This window comes from Rhincodon typus, chromosome 14 (genome assembly GCF_021869965.1).
Source record: "Rhincodon typus isolate 14 chromosome 14, sRhiTyp1.1, whole genome shotgun sequence".
NCBI lineage: Eukaryota > Metazoa > Chordata > Chondrichthyes > Orectolobiformes > Rhincodontidae > Rhincodon > Rhincodon typus.
This window is the reverse complement of record NC_063345.1, coordinates 69,256,074-69,274,274: the sequence shown is the minus strand read 5'-3', so window position 1 is coordinate 69,274,274 and position 18,201 is coordinate 69,256,074. Positions and strand designations below refer to the sequence as shown.

The following is an 18,201-nucleotide window of genomic DNA, read 5'->3' as shown; positions in this document are numbered from 1 at the left end:
CATGTGTCTTTGTGCGCCTTTAGGTGTGCATGCATGTTTTGCTCTGTTTGTGTGTCTATGTGTGCGTGTTTCTGTCCAAGTGTGTCTCTGTGTTTGTGCATTTGGTGATTTTAACGGGTCAGACATCACTGATTCCACCTCCAGGGGGAATCTGATCTGCCACTGACAGTGGGGGAGAAATAAAGCAGCAAACACATATAATCGTTTCTTTCCAGAAACAACGTCTCGCAGACACACTGTGGGATATTAGTAAGACTGCACCAACACGAGGATATGCATTTTTAAAAAAAATTCCGGCACTGGTAAGAGCTGAGCGATTGCTTATTGTGTAGTCTGCTTGCAGTACTAGTCTGGGCTGCTGTTTGAGCTGAATGCAGTGCATTCTGTCAGAGGAGAGGAGATGTTTGAATTTGTGATTCCGATTCCAGACAAAATAATAATCAAGGATTGTCTGAAAAAGTCAGCATCTTCAAACGTCAGCATCCAGCTGGCTGGAAGAGTCAGAGTGCAGTGACCATGGATCTGAAAATGTGTTAATGCATGGGGTTTGAATTGCAGCATGTCGACTCTAGACTGAATCAGTTTATTTGAAAAATACGCTCTGAGGTTGAAGTACAGAAGGGACGGCTCCACAAATATGTTTTAGAGATCTAGCTTCAAAGAATGAAGAGAGAGGGAGAGAGAGCAAGAGGAGTACAGGATGGATGAAACAAAGTAATTGCTTTCCGTTATCCAAAGGGTGTTGGGAATATAAATCATTTTGAAAGGTGAGCAGTAATATGTATCAGTTTTTTTTTAAAGGTCTCTTTTATGTTTGAATATATTGTAAAACAGTGAGTTAAACTATGGGGCAAAACTTAGAGCCCGAAGGAAAGCATAATGCTGGTGTATTCTGAGAATGTGCCTTTAACGTGAATCGCGAGAACGCCCCCATTAAACAATAATTCAACGTTTAAATACGCTGAGTTCGGTTCTGACTTCTCACTGAGGAACTATACGCCCAACAAAACACCCTGTTTAAAATTCAAGTTCAAAAAGAGTATGTTTTTGATTGTGTTGGGGAGTGTAGACATTGAAGCTGGATGAAATAAAAGAAAAAATGTTCTAAATTATGATCAACTTCTTACAGCTGGACAATGTCATGTAGCCACATGCAGAGAGACTGCATTTGAAAGATACAGCTATAGTAAGCACTGATCCAAGTGACTGTTTATAAAGAAAAGCAAATCGTTTCGATTGGTGTATGTTTCTGCAGCTTTAATCAGCGCTGGATTCACTTCTGCAGTTTCCCCCTAAATACAGGATACAGCAGAGTGCCAGCTCTGCTCGACATTTCATTGTGCTCTCCATGCTAAGATTATGATGTAAACATGCAGCAAAAAAAAAATGATACGGGACGACAGGGATCGAGCCAAGTGTTTGTGGCATGTGCATTTGCAGAAGAGGTAGATTTTGTGACTGTAGGATCTGAAGGTTCGCTCAGTTTGAAGTATTCCAGGAAGACACGGTTTCCTTTTCCTTCCGCTGCTGTGCCCATGTTGTACACATCTGTATCCTTTTGTGTTTTGTCATAGTTAGAAGCTCAAATGGGTTCATCTGATTTCCTCGTAGTCATGGTGCAAGCTATGAACACACCACCTGTCAAAAACATCCCAGCCCCCTGAGTTCACAAAAAGTGACCTCGAATTTCACACACTGAAGGTTCCGACAGTTTCTGTGTGTACGGACCTTATTTACATCCCAACAAAATATAATTTGTCTTCATTCTGTTTCTAGCAACACAATAAACAACTGACATGATTTACTTATTAAATGTCTTTGATTTATTTATTTAAACCGAAAGCACTGACTACACCACAGGCACAAATCATATCGTTCCCACGCAGTGTTGACAATAATCGAAAAGTGACAACAAGCCAGATGTTTATTTGAGATGCAAAACCCCTTCACTATGAAATTTCGGGAACTGCTGTTCTGCAGGAGAGATGATTATCCTTTCATTGGCTTGCTCACAACCATCTGGGCATTTACAACAAATCTAAGTCTGCTTGGTGTAATAAGGAGCTTTGAAAACATGGTTTAACACAGGCCAAATAACAGAAGCCCACATACAGTGATGTCCTGCGGGGTTAATACATCACCAGCTTCAGGAAAACATTTCTTGTGCCAATCTGATGTTGCTAATGCCACATGGTGTCACATGCCTCTGATGTCATGGCTTTAAGCTAAGTAGTTGGACGAAAGCATCATGTGAGATATGATGTGGTATCTCAAAGGGATACACTAAAGTAATACTAGTAGTTTTGCGAATGATAGCCAAAGTGTGGCAAGGAGGTACAGAAATTACAAACTTAAGAATGTATCAGCAGAAAAGGCCAAAGATTGAAAACAGGGTGAAAAGACATTCTGTACCTGGACACACAGCATTAGTAACAAAATGGATGAATTGTTCGCACAGAGATCCATATATATGTATCAATAGTCATTCTGTAGACATGGTTACAGGGTGACCAAGGCTGGGGCTTGAGTATTAAAAGATATTTGACATTTCAGGAAGTTAGGTACATAGGAAAAGATGGCGGACTAGCTCTGTTAATTAAGGATGTAATTAGTACAGCAGTGAGAGGGGAGCTTGGCCTGCAAGGGTAAGATGTATAATCAGTTTGAATAGAGATAAGCAATAGTAATGGTAAGAGGTCATTTGTGGGAGTAGTTTTTAGACCCCTAAAAGCAGTTACACATACAACAGAGTATGCAGGGAAAAGTGTGGGTCTCAGACTAGTGTTTTAAACCTGAATAAAGATGATTATAATGATATGAAGGCAGAGCTAGACAAAATAAGCAGGAAATCTAGGTTAAAATGTTGAACTGAAACAATTCAGTTGTGGACTTTTAAAGAGACATTTAACTCAGCAAAAATTTATCCCAATGGGGAAAAAAAAAGACTCTCCAAGAAGTATACACCATCTGTGGCTACATAAAGATGTCAGGAGATTATCAGATTGGAAGAAACCTTATGTAAATGAGTAAAATTTGGTAGTGAGTCAGAGATTAGATATGAAATTAGTTTTTTTTGAAAGAGAGAGTAGAATATATGAATGAGTGAGCTAGACATATAAAAGTAGATAAAGTTTCAGTGTGAATTTAAATAGAAAAGCAATAACTAAAGCTAGTGCTGATCTTCTGGAGAGTGAGTTTGGAATTTGATGATAGAAAAAAAATGCTGCGGAGGCTTTGAATAGGTTTTTTTGTTGTCTTTATAATAGAAAACTTAGAAAATTTCCCAGACACAGTTGAAAATCATGAAATGATTAACAGGGAGGAATTTAAAACAATCACCATCACCAAGGAAATGATGCTGACATATCCCCATAACATCAATGTGGTTGACTTTTAATTATCCTCTAGGCAATTTGGGTTGGGCAATAATTGGTAGCCTAGCCAGTGATGTCCACATCCTGTGAATGAATAAGAAAAAAAAGAGACTAGATCGTCAACTTCCTAAGGTCTTAAAAGGAGTGGCTGCAAAGATAGCCGATACATTGGTTATAACGTTCTAAAATTCTTCAGATTCTGGAATGGTCCCATCCATATTGGAAAGTAGCCAATGTAACACCTTGATTCAAGAAAAGAGGGAGACAGAAAGATGGAAAGTTAAAAAGTAAAGGCCATTTAACTTAACTAATTGCTAGAATCCTTTAATGAGGAAATTATGGCAGAATTCTTAGAAAATCACAATGTGATCAGACAGCATCAACATGGTTTGGTGGAAGGGATATCATATTCAACTAATTAGTTAGAGTAAGGGTAGATCCGCAAGGTGAATAAGGGAGACAGGTAGATGTGGTAAACTGGAATCCAAAAGGCACGTTAAAGGCTGGTGCACAGGATACAAGCACATGGTGTAAGGGTAATCATATTAGCATAGATAATTATTGTCTGACAAACATGAAGTTGGGAATAGATAGGCTGATTGGCAGGCTTGAATAATTTGAGTGCAACAGCAACAGTACTGGGGTCTCAGTTATTTAGGATCCATATCAAAGACATGAATGCAGGTATCAAACATATGGTATATTTATTTTCTGATGGTGTCAATTAAAGTAAGGAAGTAATTTGTCTTTTTTTTCAAAATAAAGTAGAGGATAAAGAATCTAGACAGGTGTTTTGACTGGGCAAAAAGTTGGCAGGTGAACTAAAATGTGGCAAAATGTGAGGTTGTTCACTTTGGCAGCAAGAATAAAAAAGTAGTAATCTGTGTAAATGGAGAGAGATTACAGAATTCCATGTTGCAGAGGGATCTCTCATTGAGATAGGATACATTAATTAGGAAAGTAACATACTGTTGACATTAGGAAAATGTAGTGTAAAAGTAAGGTGTTTTGCTGTAGCTGTACAGGGCACTGGGGAGATCACTATCACTTGTACTGTGTACAAGTTTGGTTTACCTGTTTAAATAAGTAAATAGAATCAAAGAATCCCTACAGTGTGGAAGCAGACCATTCAGCCCATCAAGTCTACACCAACCCTCTGAAGAGCATCCCACCCAGATGAACCCCCCTTCACCCTATCCCTGTAGCCTTGCATTGCCCATAGCTAATTCACCTAGCCCGCACATTCCTGGATACTATACACAACGTAGCATGGCCAATTCACTTAATCTGCACATTTTTAGACTGTGGGTGGAAACTGGAGCATTCAGGGAAACCCACGCAGATATGGTGAGAACATGGAACCTCCACACAATTGCTCAAGGATGGAATTGAACATGGTTACCTGGTGCCGTGAGGCAGCACTGTTAACCACAGTGCCACAGTGCTGCCCTAAAAGCAGTTCTGAGAACATTCTATCAATTCATACTTGGGATGAGGTGTTCTTCTGTGTAGATGTGTTGGATAGGTTAGGCCTTTACCCAGTGCAGTTTGGAAGATTGAGAGGTGATCTTACTGAAACCCATAAGATCCTGACAGGACTTGATGGGATGGGAGTTGAGAAGATGTTTCCTCTTGAGAGGTGACTACTGCTAGGACGACACAATTTAAGATGGAGATGAGGAAAAATTTCTTCTTTCAAAGCATTAGACTGTGGAATTTTCTTCCCAAGAAGGTAGAAGCTTGGTCATAGAATTTCCTTAAGCCGAGGGAGAGATTTTTAATAGTTAAAGAAAGCAAGACTTATTGGAGGCGAGACAGGAAAGTTAGATTGAGACGAGACCAAGGGAGTAATAATCTTATTGAATGCCTGAGCATATTGTAGGTGAATAATCCATGTCCTCTTATGACACAAAGTTATGATGTCATTGATGACCCGTGGCTGTGATGTCACATTGACGTGATGTCACTGATGACCCATGTTACTGATTGACTGATGTTACTGGTTACACATGGCTGTCTCCAAGGCTGTTGGTCATTGTATTAGTGATGGCCATGACGTTATCTCATTTGGATAGTGTCTCAGTGAAAACAATGGTCTGTGATGCAACTCTTTGCAAATAATGAAGTGCTGTTGGTGGCAAATTATTTTGAAATAATCAAAGAAAATGTATTATTTTAAAATATGTCAGTTTACACTTGGCTATACTTTCACTGCATAATCAGTGTTACATTCCACCAGTAGAAAATGACTTAATTTTGTGGCTGTAATGTCACTGATGACACAGGTTTAATGGAATGTTGATGAGATATCAATGATGGGACACGGTTGGAATATCATTATTGATTATGACTTTGATAGCATATATGTCACTCATTACACTAAACTGTGAATTTGACTCTACTAACATTAAACATGGATGGCTAATATTGATAGTACATAATGCTCTGCCGGAAGCTACTTCAGATGTAACTAATAGGCTGGGAATATAATATTATGGATAAGCAATGACATTTCATGACACTAAATGCGCGTTATTATAGGGCAGCAATGTCATTGACAACACATGGATGCAATGTCACAAAGAGTGTGCAGCTGCAATCTCATTGAGGGTACGCAGCTATTGTCATTAATGACTATTGATTATAATATTGCGAATGATAAATGGCTGAACCCCCATTGATGACCTATTTCTCGATTTCCCTGATGATACATTCCATTAATTTCATTGATGATACTTGTCTGAATGTCATTGGTAATTTTGACTGTAATGTTACTGATGAGACATCATGTAATTTCATTGACAATATTTGGTTTTAATTTCAAGAATATCATTTAATTGGTGACATATGCCTGAATATCGTGGATAATGCATGAATGTAAATTCATTGAAGATGCATGGATGTAATTTCAATGATAAATGGATGTAATTTAGTTGATAAAAAACAAACTGCTGTAATTTCATTGATGACACCTTAGTGTAATTTTGGTTGTAATGTCACTGATGACACATCTTGTAATTTCGTTGATAGTTCAGGGATATAATTTAGTTGAGGCAATAATGTTATGATCTCAGACCAAGACCACCAAATTATTTAACGATCTGGCCAAGGATCAGTAACTTCCTGTTAAAGCAGATAAAACGTAAGATCCCAGGTATTTATTAAGAGTTTAAAGTCACAAGATTCTACAGTTTTGGATAAGCAACAAAAACATTATGAAAGAATTTTAGAGAAGTAAAACCATCTGCATTTCTATACAATTTATCTTATAATATCTTGATTTAACATGAGGTAAACATAAGTAACAAACCTGGTCAGTGAAGACCAAACGGATTTCTCAACTATCCCCAGACAACAATGAAATTGTAGGCCTTCAAATCTCATTAAAAGTTTACAAGGGATTCCATTTTTTTTTTCTTTTGAAGACCTAGCTTAGAACACACTCAAAAACTATTCCATTTTGGACTGTCTCAAAGACTACTTGTGCTTTGGTACTTCACCCTCCTTTCCTGGGTCTATGCTCCCCTGGATTCTTGAAACTGTAGTGTAATCATGACTGTAGCTTTTTCATGGATAGCAGTTTCACCAAGCTGGAACTACCCCAGGTTTTTCTGAACTCCAGTGCTCATCAGCTGCACAAAGCTTATGGGCTTCCTTCATTCTGAATTTTAGCTGCATTGAACTGTAAATGACATACAGCTTATTCCAAAAGCAGAGATAGTAGGAACTGCAGATCCTGGAGAATCCGAGACAACAAGGTGCAGAGCTGGATGAACACAGCAGGCCAAGCAGCATCATAGGAGCAGAAAGGCTGACGTTTCGGGCCTAGACCCTTCATCAGAAATGGGGGCGGGGAACGGGGTTCTGAAATAAATTTCTGAAATAAATCTCTGATTCAATTTTAACCCCACTGCGAAGCCTCTTCTAAGGATGCCTAGCCTGAAGAAGTTACCCTCCTCCCTCCGGACAAACCTCAGGGGATATCTCTCCACCTGTCCGTCCTCCCTGGACTGACCTATCCCCTCCCTAACTCCCCACCTACACTCACCTTTACTGGCTCCATCCCCGCCTCTTCAACCAGTTTGTTTCCTCTCCACCTATCTTCTCCTCTATCCATCTTCTATCTGCTTCCCCCTCTCTCCCTATTTATTTCAGAACCCCCTTCCCCTCCCCCATTTCTGATGAAGGGTCTAGGCCCGAAACGTCAACCTTTCTGCTCCTATGATGCTGCTTGGCCTGCTGTGTTCATCCAGCTCTGCACCTTGTGTCTCTTATTCCAAAAACAAACAGCTTCCAGGACTCCAATACTGACTCTGTGTCAAAAGGCTTCTCCTGAATCCTAAGTGCTTAAGCAGGATTGAACTCTTATCTTTTTCCATAAGTACCTTACTGACCAGCAATTCTCCTTTGACTGATTACTGACTTGCTCTGCCAATGACTAAACCTTTGAGCTATTCTAAATGACTTACTGAATATCTTACCACAAACCATGCATTTGTTCCTAGGTAGGATTCAATGCCACAACCATCTGAGCAGTTGAACACAAACGTTAGAATACCCTACTCCCTGAATGTTGCAATATTCACAGATTTCTGGCTTGCACATTTAAATGGATAGAATGAGACAAAATGGATTTTGTCGCAGGTTGTGATATAACAGAGGACACATTATGCCATGCCACTGATGATACAAGATTATAATTTCACTAATGCTTGAAATTTTATTGATGATGCTTGGTTGTAATATCACTATTTCATTGGTACCACAAGGAGATAATTTAGTTGATTACACATGATTGTGATGACACTAATGACACATGCCTTTAAACCCATTGAGGAGATATGTGTGCAATTGCACTGATAGCATTTCATGGAAAGCTTTGTATGTAAATATGATCAAATGTTTTCATTTTCACATGGCAGTAACATTAGTGATGTCACGAGACTATGCTTTCACTGATGACATATGTTGCTAATTTACTTGGCTGTGTAGCGTCTGCATTCTCATGCTGGATGAACAACCCCATTGGTCATGGGGATGCCTGGAGTCACCACTGCCACCATGTAACATGATCTGGTCTAGGTTCTGTTGAATAAACATGAACAAGTTTTACTGAACATAACTCTACACAGAGGATGGAAAGAAAGAACATCAGTGGAACCCCACAGACTCCAGTCCTAGTTCTATCTGATTTTAAATCACTATGACATAGGTAATTAAAGATATGCTCAGTCACTACTCTTCGACTAATAGTTAACCCTTTTCTCCACAATGAGATCCATTCTTGATAATAAAATGATTGTTATCAATTTTGATGAGCATCTCTGTTATGGTTCAAGATTGCTCTGACATTCATGATTTTGATCAGCTGTTTTGTTTATTCTTCTGTGGGTGAGAGTTTTGGTGATAAATTCAGCATTGTATATCCATGAGAAGGTGATGATGAGCCACCATAATGAACTGCTGCAGTCTCTGTGGTATGGGTGCATCCACAATGATGTTAGGGAGAAAGTTCCAGAATTTTTGACCTAGTAACAGTGAAGGTCCATAGACCATAAGACAAATGAGCAGAAATTAGGCCATTTGGCCCATCGAGCCTGCACGACTATTCAATCATGGCTGATAAGTTTCTCAAACCCATTCTTCCACCTTCTCCCCATAACCTTTGATCCCCTTAACAATCAACAACCTGCTTAATTATATCCAATGACCTAGTGTCCACAGCTTTCTGTGGCAATGAATTCCAAAAATTCACTATTCTTTAGCTGAAGAAGTTTCTCCTCATCTCCATTTTAAAGGGTTCGCTCTTTACTCTAAGGCTGTGCCTCCGGGTCCTAGTCTCTCCTGCTAATAGAAACATCTTCCACTCTATCCAGGCCTTTCAGTAATCTGTAAATTTCAATTAGATCTCCCCTCATCCTTCTAAACGTCATTGAGTATAGATCCAGAGTCCTCAAATATTCCTCATATTTTAAGCCTTTCATTCCTGGGATCATTCTCGTGAACCTCCTCTGGACCCACGCCAGGGCCAGTTTATCCTTCCTGACATATGGGGCCAAAAATTGCTACAATATTCTAAATGTGGTCTGACCAGAGCCTTATAAAGCCTCAGAAATACATCCCTGCTGTCATATTCTAGTCCTCTTGAAATAAATGCCGATACTGTATTTGCCTTCGTAACTACTGACTCAACCTGCAAGTCAACCTTCAGAGAATCCTGGACTAGAACTCCCACATCCCTTTGCACTTCAGATTTCTGAATTTTCTCCTCATTTAGAAACTAGTCTGTGCCTCTATTCTTGCTGCCAAAGTGCGTGACCTTGCACTTTCCCATTTTGTATTCCATCAGCCACTTCTTTGCCCACTCTTCTAACCCATCTAAATCCTTCTGCAGCCTCCCTGTCTCCTCAATATTACCTGTCCCTCTGCCTATCTTTGTATCATTTGCAAACTTAGCCAGAATGCCCTCAGTTCCTTCATCCAGATCATTATGTATAAAATGAAAAGTTGTGGTCCCAGCACTGACCCTTGTAGAATACCACTAGTCACCGGCTGCCATCCTGAGGAGATAGTAAGAACTGCAGATGCTGGAGTCAGAGATAACACAGTGTGGAGCTGGAGGAACACAGCAGGCCAGGCAGCATCAGAGGAATAGGAAAGTTGACTTTTCGGGTCAGGACCCTTCTCCTGGTCAATTCTGGCCAGCTCCTCTCTCATGCCCCTGTAGTTGTGTTTATTCAACTGTAATCCCATTACATCTGATTCCAGCTTCTCCCTCTCAAATTGCAGAGCAAATTCTGTCATATTATGGTCACTGCCTCCCAAGGGTTCCTTCACCTTAAGCTCCCTTATCAAGTCTGCATCATTGCACATCAATAAATCCAGAATTGCCTGTTCCCTAATGGGGTCCATCACAAGCTGCTCCAGAAAGCCACCTCATAGCCTTCCACAAATTCCTTTTCTTGTGATCCACTACCAACCTGATTTCCCAGTCAACCTGCATACTGAAATCCCCTATGATCACTGTAACCTTGCCTTTCTTACATGCCTTTTCTATCTCCTGGTGTATCTTGTACCCTACATCCTGATTACTGTTTGGAGGCCTGTACATGTCTCCCATTCCTCAATTCTACCCACACAGATTCTACATCATCTGACCTTATGTCTTTTCTTGCTATCAATTTAATTTCATTTCTTACTAATAAGGCAACCACATCCCCTCTACCCACTTGCCTGTCTTTTCGATAGGCTGTATATCCTTAGATATTTAGCTCCCAGTCTTGATCCACTTGTAGCCATGTCTCCGTGATGCCCACCACATCATACCTGCCAATTTCAATCTGTGCCACAAGCTCATTTACTTTATTTCGTATACTGTGTACATTCAGGTACAACACCTTCAGTCTTGTGTTTACTGTCCCTGTTCTCATTGTCATCCCTTTATCTAATGTACTTGAAGTTGGATTCCTAAACCTTTCCAACCACTCTGTCCTATTTTGTTTTCTGGATGGAGACTTTAATAACCTCTCCTGAGGTTTCATTTTTTTTTTAACATTTCTACATGCAGTTGAATCCACCCCCACAGATGTTAACCTGCTGCTTTGTTGCCCATTGGCCATTATACCTCTTGGAGTTTTATGCTTCCCTTCCCCTCCCACTTTCTAGTTTAAAGTCCTGTTGATGACCCTGTTTACCCTTTTCGCTAGAACATTCGTCCCAGCTCGGTTCAGGTGGAGATCGTCCCAATGGTACAGATCCCTCCTGTTCCAATTCTGATGCCAGTGCCCCATGAAAAGGAGCCCCTCTTTCCCACACCACTCCTTTAGCCACATGTTTACTTCCCTTATTCTTGCATCCCTATGCCAATTTGCACGTGGCTTGAGCAGTAATCTGGAGATTGTAACCCTTGAGGACCTGTTCTTTAATTTAGTTACTAGTTCCTGATAATCCTCAAACAGGTCCTCTTTCCTCAACTTGCCTATGTTGTTTGCCCTGATATGGACCATAACTAGATCCTCCCCCTTCCTCTCCAATATCCTTTCAAGCCGGTCAGAGATTTCCTTCACCCTGTCACCGGGCAGGCAAAATACCATACAGGACTCTCGATCCTGCTTACAAAGGATGCTACCCATTCCCCAAATTATAGAATCCCCTACAAATACCACTTATCTTTTTGCTCCCCCCTCTTGAATAGTTTCCTATACCACAGTGCCATGGTCAGCTGGCTCATCCTCCCTACAGCTCTGTTCCTCATCCAGTCAGTGAGCAAATACCTTGGACCTGTTGGACAAGGTCAAGAGCTGAGGCCCCTCTGTTCCTGAATGCAGGATTCCTCTACCTGCTTCACTTGCAGTCACTCACTGTTGTCCCTGACCACTGACTGAATTTAAGGGACTTAATCTACCAGGCATGACTGCCTCCTGAAACAAAACGTCCAGGTAACTCTTCCCCTCCCAGATGTGCTGCAGTGCCCAAAGCTCAGACTCTAGCTCATCAATTCTGAGCCAAAGTTCCTCCAGCAAACCAACAGTTGCTACAGATGTGGTCACTGCAGCTCATTGGAGTAAATTTTTTCAGGAGATGTGAACTTGTCAGATCACAGTTCCATCTATTTGCTTAGTACCACTTATCTAGAGATTTCAATTTTTCTAGGTTCCTCTACTCCTTCCATTTCCTGATTCACAACTATGTCTGGGATGTTAATTGCATCTTCCATAGTGAATAGCAGTGCAAAATACCTGTTCAATTCACCTGCCATGTCCTTATTTTCCATTATTAATTCCCCAGACACACCTTCTGTAGGAACAATGTTCATTTTGTTAACTTTTCTTTAAAATTTGTTTTGATGTTTCTACCTAACTTTGTCTCATATTCTATTTTCCTTTCTTATTAATCTTTTACTGATTATTTGCTTTTTTAAAATCTGTCAAATCTTCTGATCTGCTACCCATGACTTCCATAATTATATGATTTTTCTTGAAGCCTGATATTGTCTTTAACTTAAATAAACAAAAATAGAACAAAGAACTGTGGATTACTTTTAACTTATTCAGTTAACCACAGATGGTAATTCCTCCTTTGGGATTTTTCTTTCTGGTTTGGATATATCTATTCTGAGTATTATCTAATACCCCTTTAAATGCCTCCCACTGCATCTCTATTAATTTATCCTTTAATTTAGTTTGACAGTTGACTTCAGCAATGTCTGATTTCATGCCTCATAAATCTGCCTATTTATTTTTAAATGCGAGCCTTAGACTCACTCTTCTCTCCCTTTAACTTAATAACAATTCAATAATGTTATGTTTGCTGTTGTTGAGGGGTGCCTTCATATGAGGTCTTTAATTATTTCTGTCTCATTGCACAAAACCAGATTGAATCTAGCCTTCTTTCTGGCTGGCTACTGAATGTGCTGTTCTAAAAACCAGTCCCATAAACATTTTATGAACCCCACATTTAAGCTACTTTTGCCCATTTAATATGTAGGTTAAAATCACCCTTATCACTGTATCTTTCTCACAAGGTTCCCATTACTTCTTCCTTTAAATTCCATCCTACCATGCAATATTTTTAGGAGGCCTTCTACAAGTGATTTCTTGCCTTTACGATTTCTCATCTCTATCAAAACCACTTTTACATCCTGGTTTTTTGAACTTCAGTCATCTGCTCTATTCTGCTATTACCATCATAAAATAATAGACCCACCCCACCACTTTTTTCTGGCTTCTTGTCCTTCCTAAAGACCCAACACCCTTCAATATTCAAGTTCCAATCCATGTCATCCTGCAGCTATGTTTTTGTAATGGCTACCGGATTGTACTTATTTATTTCTATTTGCATGCTCAGTTTTCCATTCATTTTGCATAGTATGCAACAAAAAACTCAATAGCAATTCTTTCAATAATTCTTTCTGACTTAGGTCACCATTGTTGCATTCCTCTACTAATCTGTAGAGTTCATTAATTAAATCATGTATGGAATTTCCTGGCTGCTGAAGTCTTTTATTAAATTTATTTAATTTTGCTCTTTCAAGAATTTTTTTTAGTTTTGAATTAATTATCAAAGGCTTTCAGCACCTCTTCAAAAGTATCTGTTGCTTCTTTTACCTCTTGGCAAATATAACATCATCAGCTACATGTGGCAGTGGCTGGGGGCCTGGATCGTGACTTTGATGGTTGGCTAGAGATCCACTGTGTGGCACCATCCAGAACAAAACAGCCTATTTGATTGGTCCTCCATCCACCACCTTCAAGATTTATTCCTTCCTCTTTCAATGCACAATAGCAGCAACGAGTATCATCTCCAAGATGCACTGCAAGAATTCAACAAGACTCTTTAGGAATTGGGCACTGTGACTTGGCTCAGTGGCACAGTGAACAGCATATTTATCCATTGAGACATCAGGAAGTGTCTGTCTATCCTAGAATGGAATGAGTAGTTGATAAGACACCTTGCACGCTGCATGCTTCAACCCTGTGGGAAATCCATTCCACCAGAAAACCATTAGAAAGCATATAGGTGTCTCATAGATGACCATACAATAACCTTGCACTGACAAAAGATCCATAACTAGTGTGTAAACTCATATAATCACAATTACTAGCAGCACAGCTGCCCCAAGTCACTGACTATACACGTTCAGGTGGTCTGAAAATTTCTGTCTTTTTCAAGAAAATGTTTACTTTGGACTTGGAAGATTGGTAGGTCTTTGACTTAAGGACCATGAGTCTTGGTTTTGTTCTTGATCATGTGAGGTCCGTAAGTTCTTTTAAGTTGGACCATCTTTTATTTCTCAGCTATCCTTTGCAGAGGATGTTGCTACTTTTGATGCAGGAATTGATCCAATACATCATTTCGAAGACGCTGAATCCTGTGAATTTCCTGTACGGAGGAGTCCTTCCTTGTTGAATCAGACAACTGTCCCTTGGCATCATCTGTGGTACCTTTTATCTCATCAGTGTCATTCACAGGAGATAACTGCTCTGTTAAAACAATGCTTGATTCCATGCAGTATTTTGGATCTCTGAATCAAGCAATTTATTCTCGACTGTGTTCTGAATCTGCAGTCATTGGTTATCTGATGTTAGTGCTGGCTCCCATCGAGAATTATGCATCCCATCCTTAATCTGTGCGAGCAAGTCTTTATTCTTAATCCGTTACTAAAGTGTGAAGATGACTTGATGAAGCTGGATGCTCTCTGTGGTTGCTTTACTGATGAACCCAATGTGTTCACTTCCTCAGTTGTGTTTCTTGAAGATTGCTACCTGATCCCTGTCACTGGCAATGACAATTCCTCCTTGAAAAATTATAAATTGAAACGTTCCTCTTGGACTTGTGACATCTCATTGTCTGACATTACGTTCAAATCTGACACAATAATTTGTTCATCAGGCTGTGTTGCTGTCGGAATGACTTCAGTTAAAGATTCATGAATGAGATTAAATGGGTCATCCTGCTCGTTATTTTAATTAAAGCAAAATACTGTGGATGCTGGAAACCTGAACAAGAGACATACTGGACTAAAAATGTTAACTTTGTTTCTCTCTTTACATACATAATTTCAAAGTATTTTCTTTCAACATGAGTCCAATGAAATCATCCTCAGATGTTGTTTACTTGTTTGACAACTAACATTTCCTTGTCTTCTGGTTCCATGACTGGCTGATCCTGGACCAGTTGTCATATGACTGGTATTTCTTTGAACTGACACGGCATAACTGGCTGTTCGTTGACTTGTTTGCAGTCAGTTGTAACTAGATGAACTGTTTCTGCAATTTGAATAAAGTAGAAGATGAACATTTATTCTCAAAAATGAAAATCCTTGATTGCAAAGTACATATACCTTCTCTACTTTATGACAACCTTTGTACAACCCAGTTTCTTAAGCTACAAGGAATAACATAAGTATTGTAAGAAGCAAACTCCCACAATGTAACAGTGAAGATCGTCTAGAAAATATACCAGTATTTGAATGGAAGATATTTCAGAAAACTAATTGAAGACTAGCTAGGTAACAGCTTTAAATAACAAAGAATTCAGACAAAGGAACAGTTCCTCTCCTTTCAGAAGCATCAGCTCTGAGTCAGAGAAACATATAGATCCATTGATAGGACATTGTCCACCAAGAAGACAGAGCTAATTTACAAATATGATCAAACCAAGGGCTATAACAGTGCTACGAAGCACAATGAGTACTCTACCACTACGTCTCAGAAATAAAGGGAAGGCTGCTAATCCGATTCAAAAATAAATGGTAGTTAAGCAGACCTGAAAGCGCCGCTCAAAATCATGACCGGAAGAAAATATAGCTTAAAAACCAAGGCTTACCTGTAGCCAAATGTCAGTTGGCTCCACTATTTTCTAATTCCAAATTGGCTTGAAAATAAAAAAAAAGCCCCACGTAACTCCTTTGCTGATGCCTTCTACAGCTGGAAAACTTGTTCGAAGCAGAAATTCTTGTGTAGTCTGAAAGGAAGTAAGGCCAGCGGTACAGCAGTTTTAATTTACACATAGCTTAAGGTTGAACATTGCAACATTTTAAAGTGTGTTAACAGATTCTAACTCATGTTACGCAGACCGACAAACCTACAAACAAATGACCAATGCAGTTTCCAGATGCTGCAACAAAAATCATGTGTGTGATTTTCTGAAAGAAGAGGTGCCAGAGAGGTTCATTTTGTTAGTCACCACCTCTACACCAAGTAAAACTTGCAACAGCAGTCAGAGTCACTGCCTAGCTACTCCCTGCTGGTCACTGGATAATGGCCGCTCTCATTGAAGGGGCTTATCATAAGTCAAGGTTGGTTAAAATCCTTCACACAGTTGATTAGCCAATGCATATTCATATAACATAAGTAACAACTATTTTGATATGATGATGTGGAGGTACACCAGTGTTGGACTTGGGTGGACAAGGTCAAAAGTCACACGACACCACACATGATGAAGGGCAGCATTCCGAAAGCTTGTGATTTCAAATAAACCCATTGGACTGTCATTTGGATGTGATTAGACTGAACTGTCACAGCCAGAATGTGAGACCAAAGCAACAATGCGTTGCTCTAGGAGAAGGGAGAGAAAGAGAGATCAGCTGGAGCAGCTCACAAATATTCATCAGATGTGGAAAAAATACAAGAGGTTTGGTATACTTTCAAGGTGAAGGTCTCTGTCTTGTAGGAAGGTGAAATAGTTCCCAATGTCTCTGGGTCAGATTTTTCTCCAGAAGGACAGATGTGACAGTTGAGATATTTCCTGACTCAGAGATCCTTTCTCCACTCTGGCGAAGCTGGCCAAGCTATTTTAATGTAAAGAGGTGACCTGGGGTCAGACCCCATCATTCCTGACACTTGCCTAAAAAGACAGATAGATAGCAAGGCCAACAGGTTAGTACGCTCACCTCAAACACTGGATTCTAGGGCCAGTTGTGTTCATGATCTTTAAGTCCTTTCTTACATTTCCTCACCCCCTATGACACACAACACAAACCCATGCTGGCAGTCTTCACATGCCAGCCCTGACAAGACAATCTGTAAGAGAAGGTTGCCATTTCTGTAGTGAGGGGGAGAGAAGGTGGCAAGATCCCTTTGTCAAAGAAAAACAGTGCCTGATCGAGAGTCTGGACATAGGACTGGGCACTATCCACTGAGAAGCACCGTGTATCCCTAGGTTTCAAACCCAATACTCTCTCCCACAACCTCCCAAAATGACATTCCTTTACCCACCACTCACAACATCCACCTTGGCCACAAAACACTTAGCTTACTCCGAGGTCCTGTGCGATCATGGGCACTCTCTTCCCTCTGATTAGTTGTAGTCCTCGCTTTTGCCCCAGGTTCTTGGATCCAGGTGAAGGTGGCTTCAGCATGCCAACACGAAACAAGACCAGAAATTGCTGGAAAACTCTGCAGGTGCGGCAGCATCTGTGGAGAGAGAAAGCAGAGTTAACATTTCAAGTCCAGTGACCCTTCATCAAAATGGAATGCCAAAGTAAAGTTTGATTGGGTGGACCAGAAACAGTTCAGATCTTTCACTTGTTCTTCATCCAGACACCAAGGCCCCACCGTCTCAACAAGATTGTGCCAATCATCTCCAACAGTAGAGAATTTGCATGTACTGGCATGGTCAGCCTGAAGTATACATTCAATTTTTTTTAGAGTGGAGCATGAGTTCATCAAATTCTGATTTCTGGACAAGTGAGCTAACAGCTAAACTACAGTTATCCCTGCAAGAGAATAAATGCAATCAGAGCAAGGGCATTAGAATCTGAATTCAGCACAATGAAGACTTTGTTAAAAGCCATCATCAGAGACAGCATAATGGGTGATCTAGGGAAACAAGCTCAGAGGAGCACTGAACATCACTGTGTGGATCAGGCAAGAAGAAATACGAGGCGCAAGTGCAAAGATGCGCTATTTGATGCCAAAGGTGAATCGGAGAATGTGGGTGTGAGAGAGGAAGAATGGTGATGTCTATCAATGAGGCTAACCTTGGACCTTGTCCAGTAACATCGAGATGTACCCACAGTGTAGGATCAGGCCATTTGACCCATCGAGTCCACACTGATCCTTCCAAGAGCATCCCACCTACACCAACCCCAAACCTGTAATTCTGCATTTCCCATGGCTAATTCACATAGCCTGCACATTCCTAGATGCTACTGGGCAATTTAGCATGGACAATCCACCTAACCTGCACATTTTTGGACTGTGGGAGGAAACCCATGCAGACAAGGGGAGAATGTGCAAACTCCTTACAGACAGTCACCCAAGGGCGGAATTGAGCCCAGGTCCCTGACACTGTGATTCAGAAGTACTAACCACTGAGCCAC

At 40.3% G+C, this 18,201-nt stretch overlaps 1 protein-coding gene across 1 annotated transcript in view; it reads left to right on the top strand.

The window, feature by feature from the left end:
- The first annotated feature begins 325 nt into the window (after positions 1–325).
- The window catches only part of LOC109935647 (gamma-aminobutyric acid receptor subunit alpha-3-like), a 189,033-nt gene continuing 171,157 nt past the window's right edge, over positions 326–18,201 (top strand). The window contains exon 1 of the mRNA XM_048604864.1: positions 326–767. The gene's annotated coding sequence lies outside the window, so the exon portion shown is untranslated. The remainder of the gene's footprint in view (positions 768–18,201) is intronic.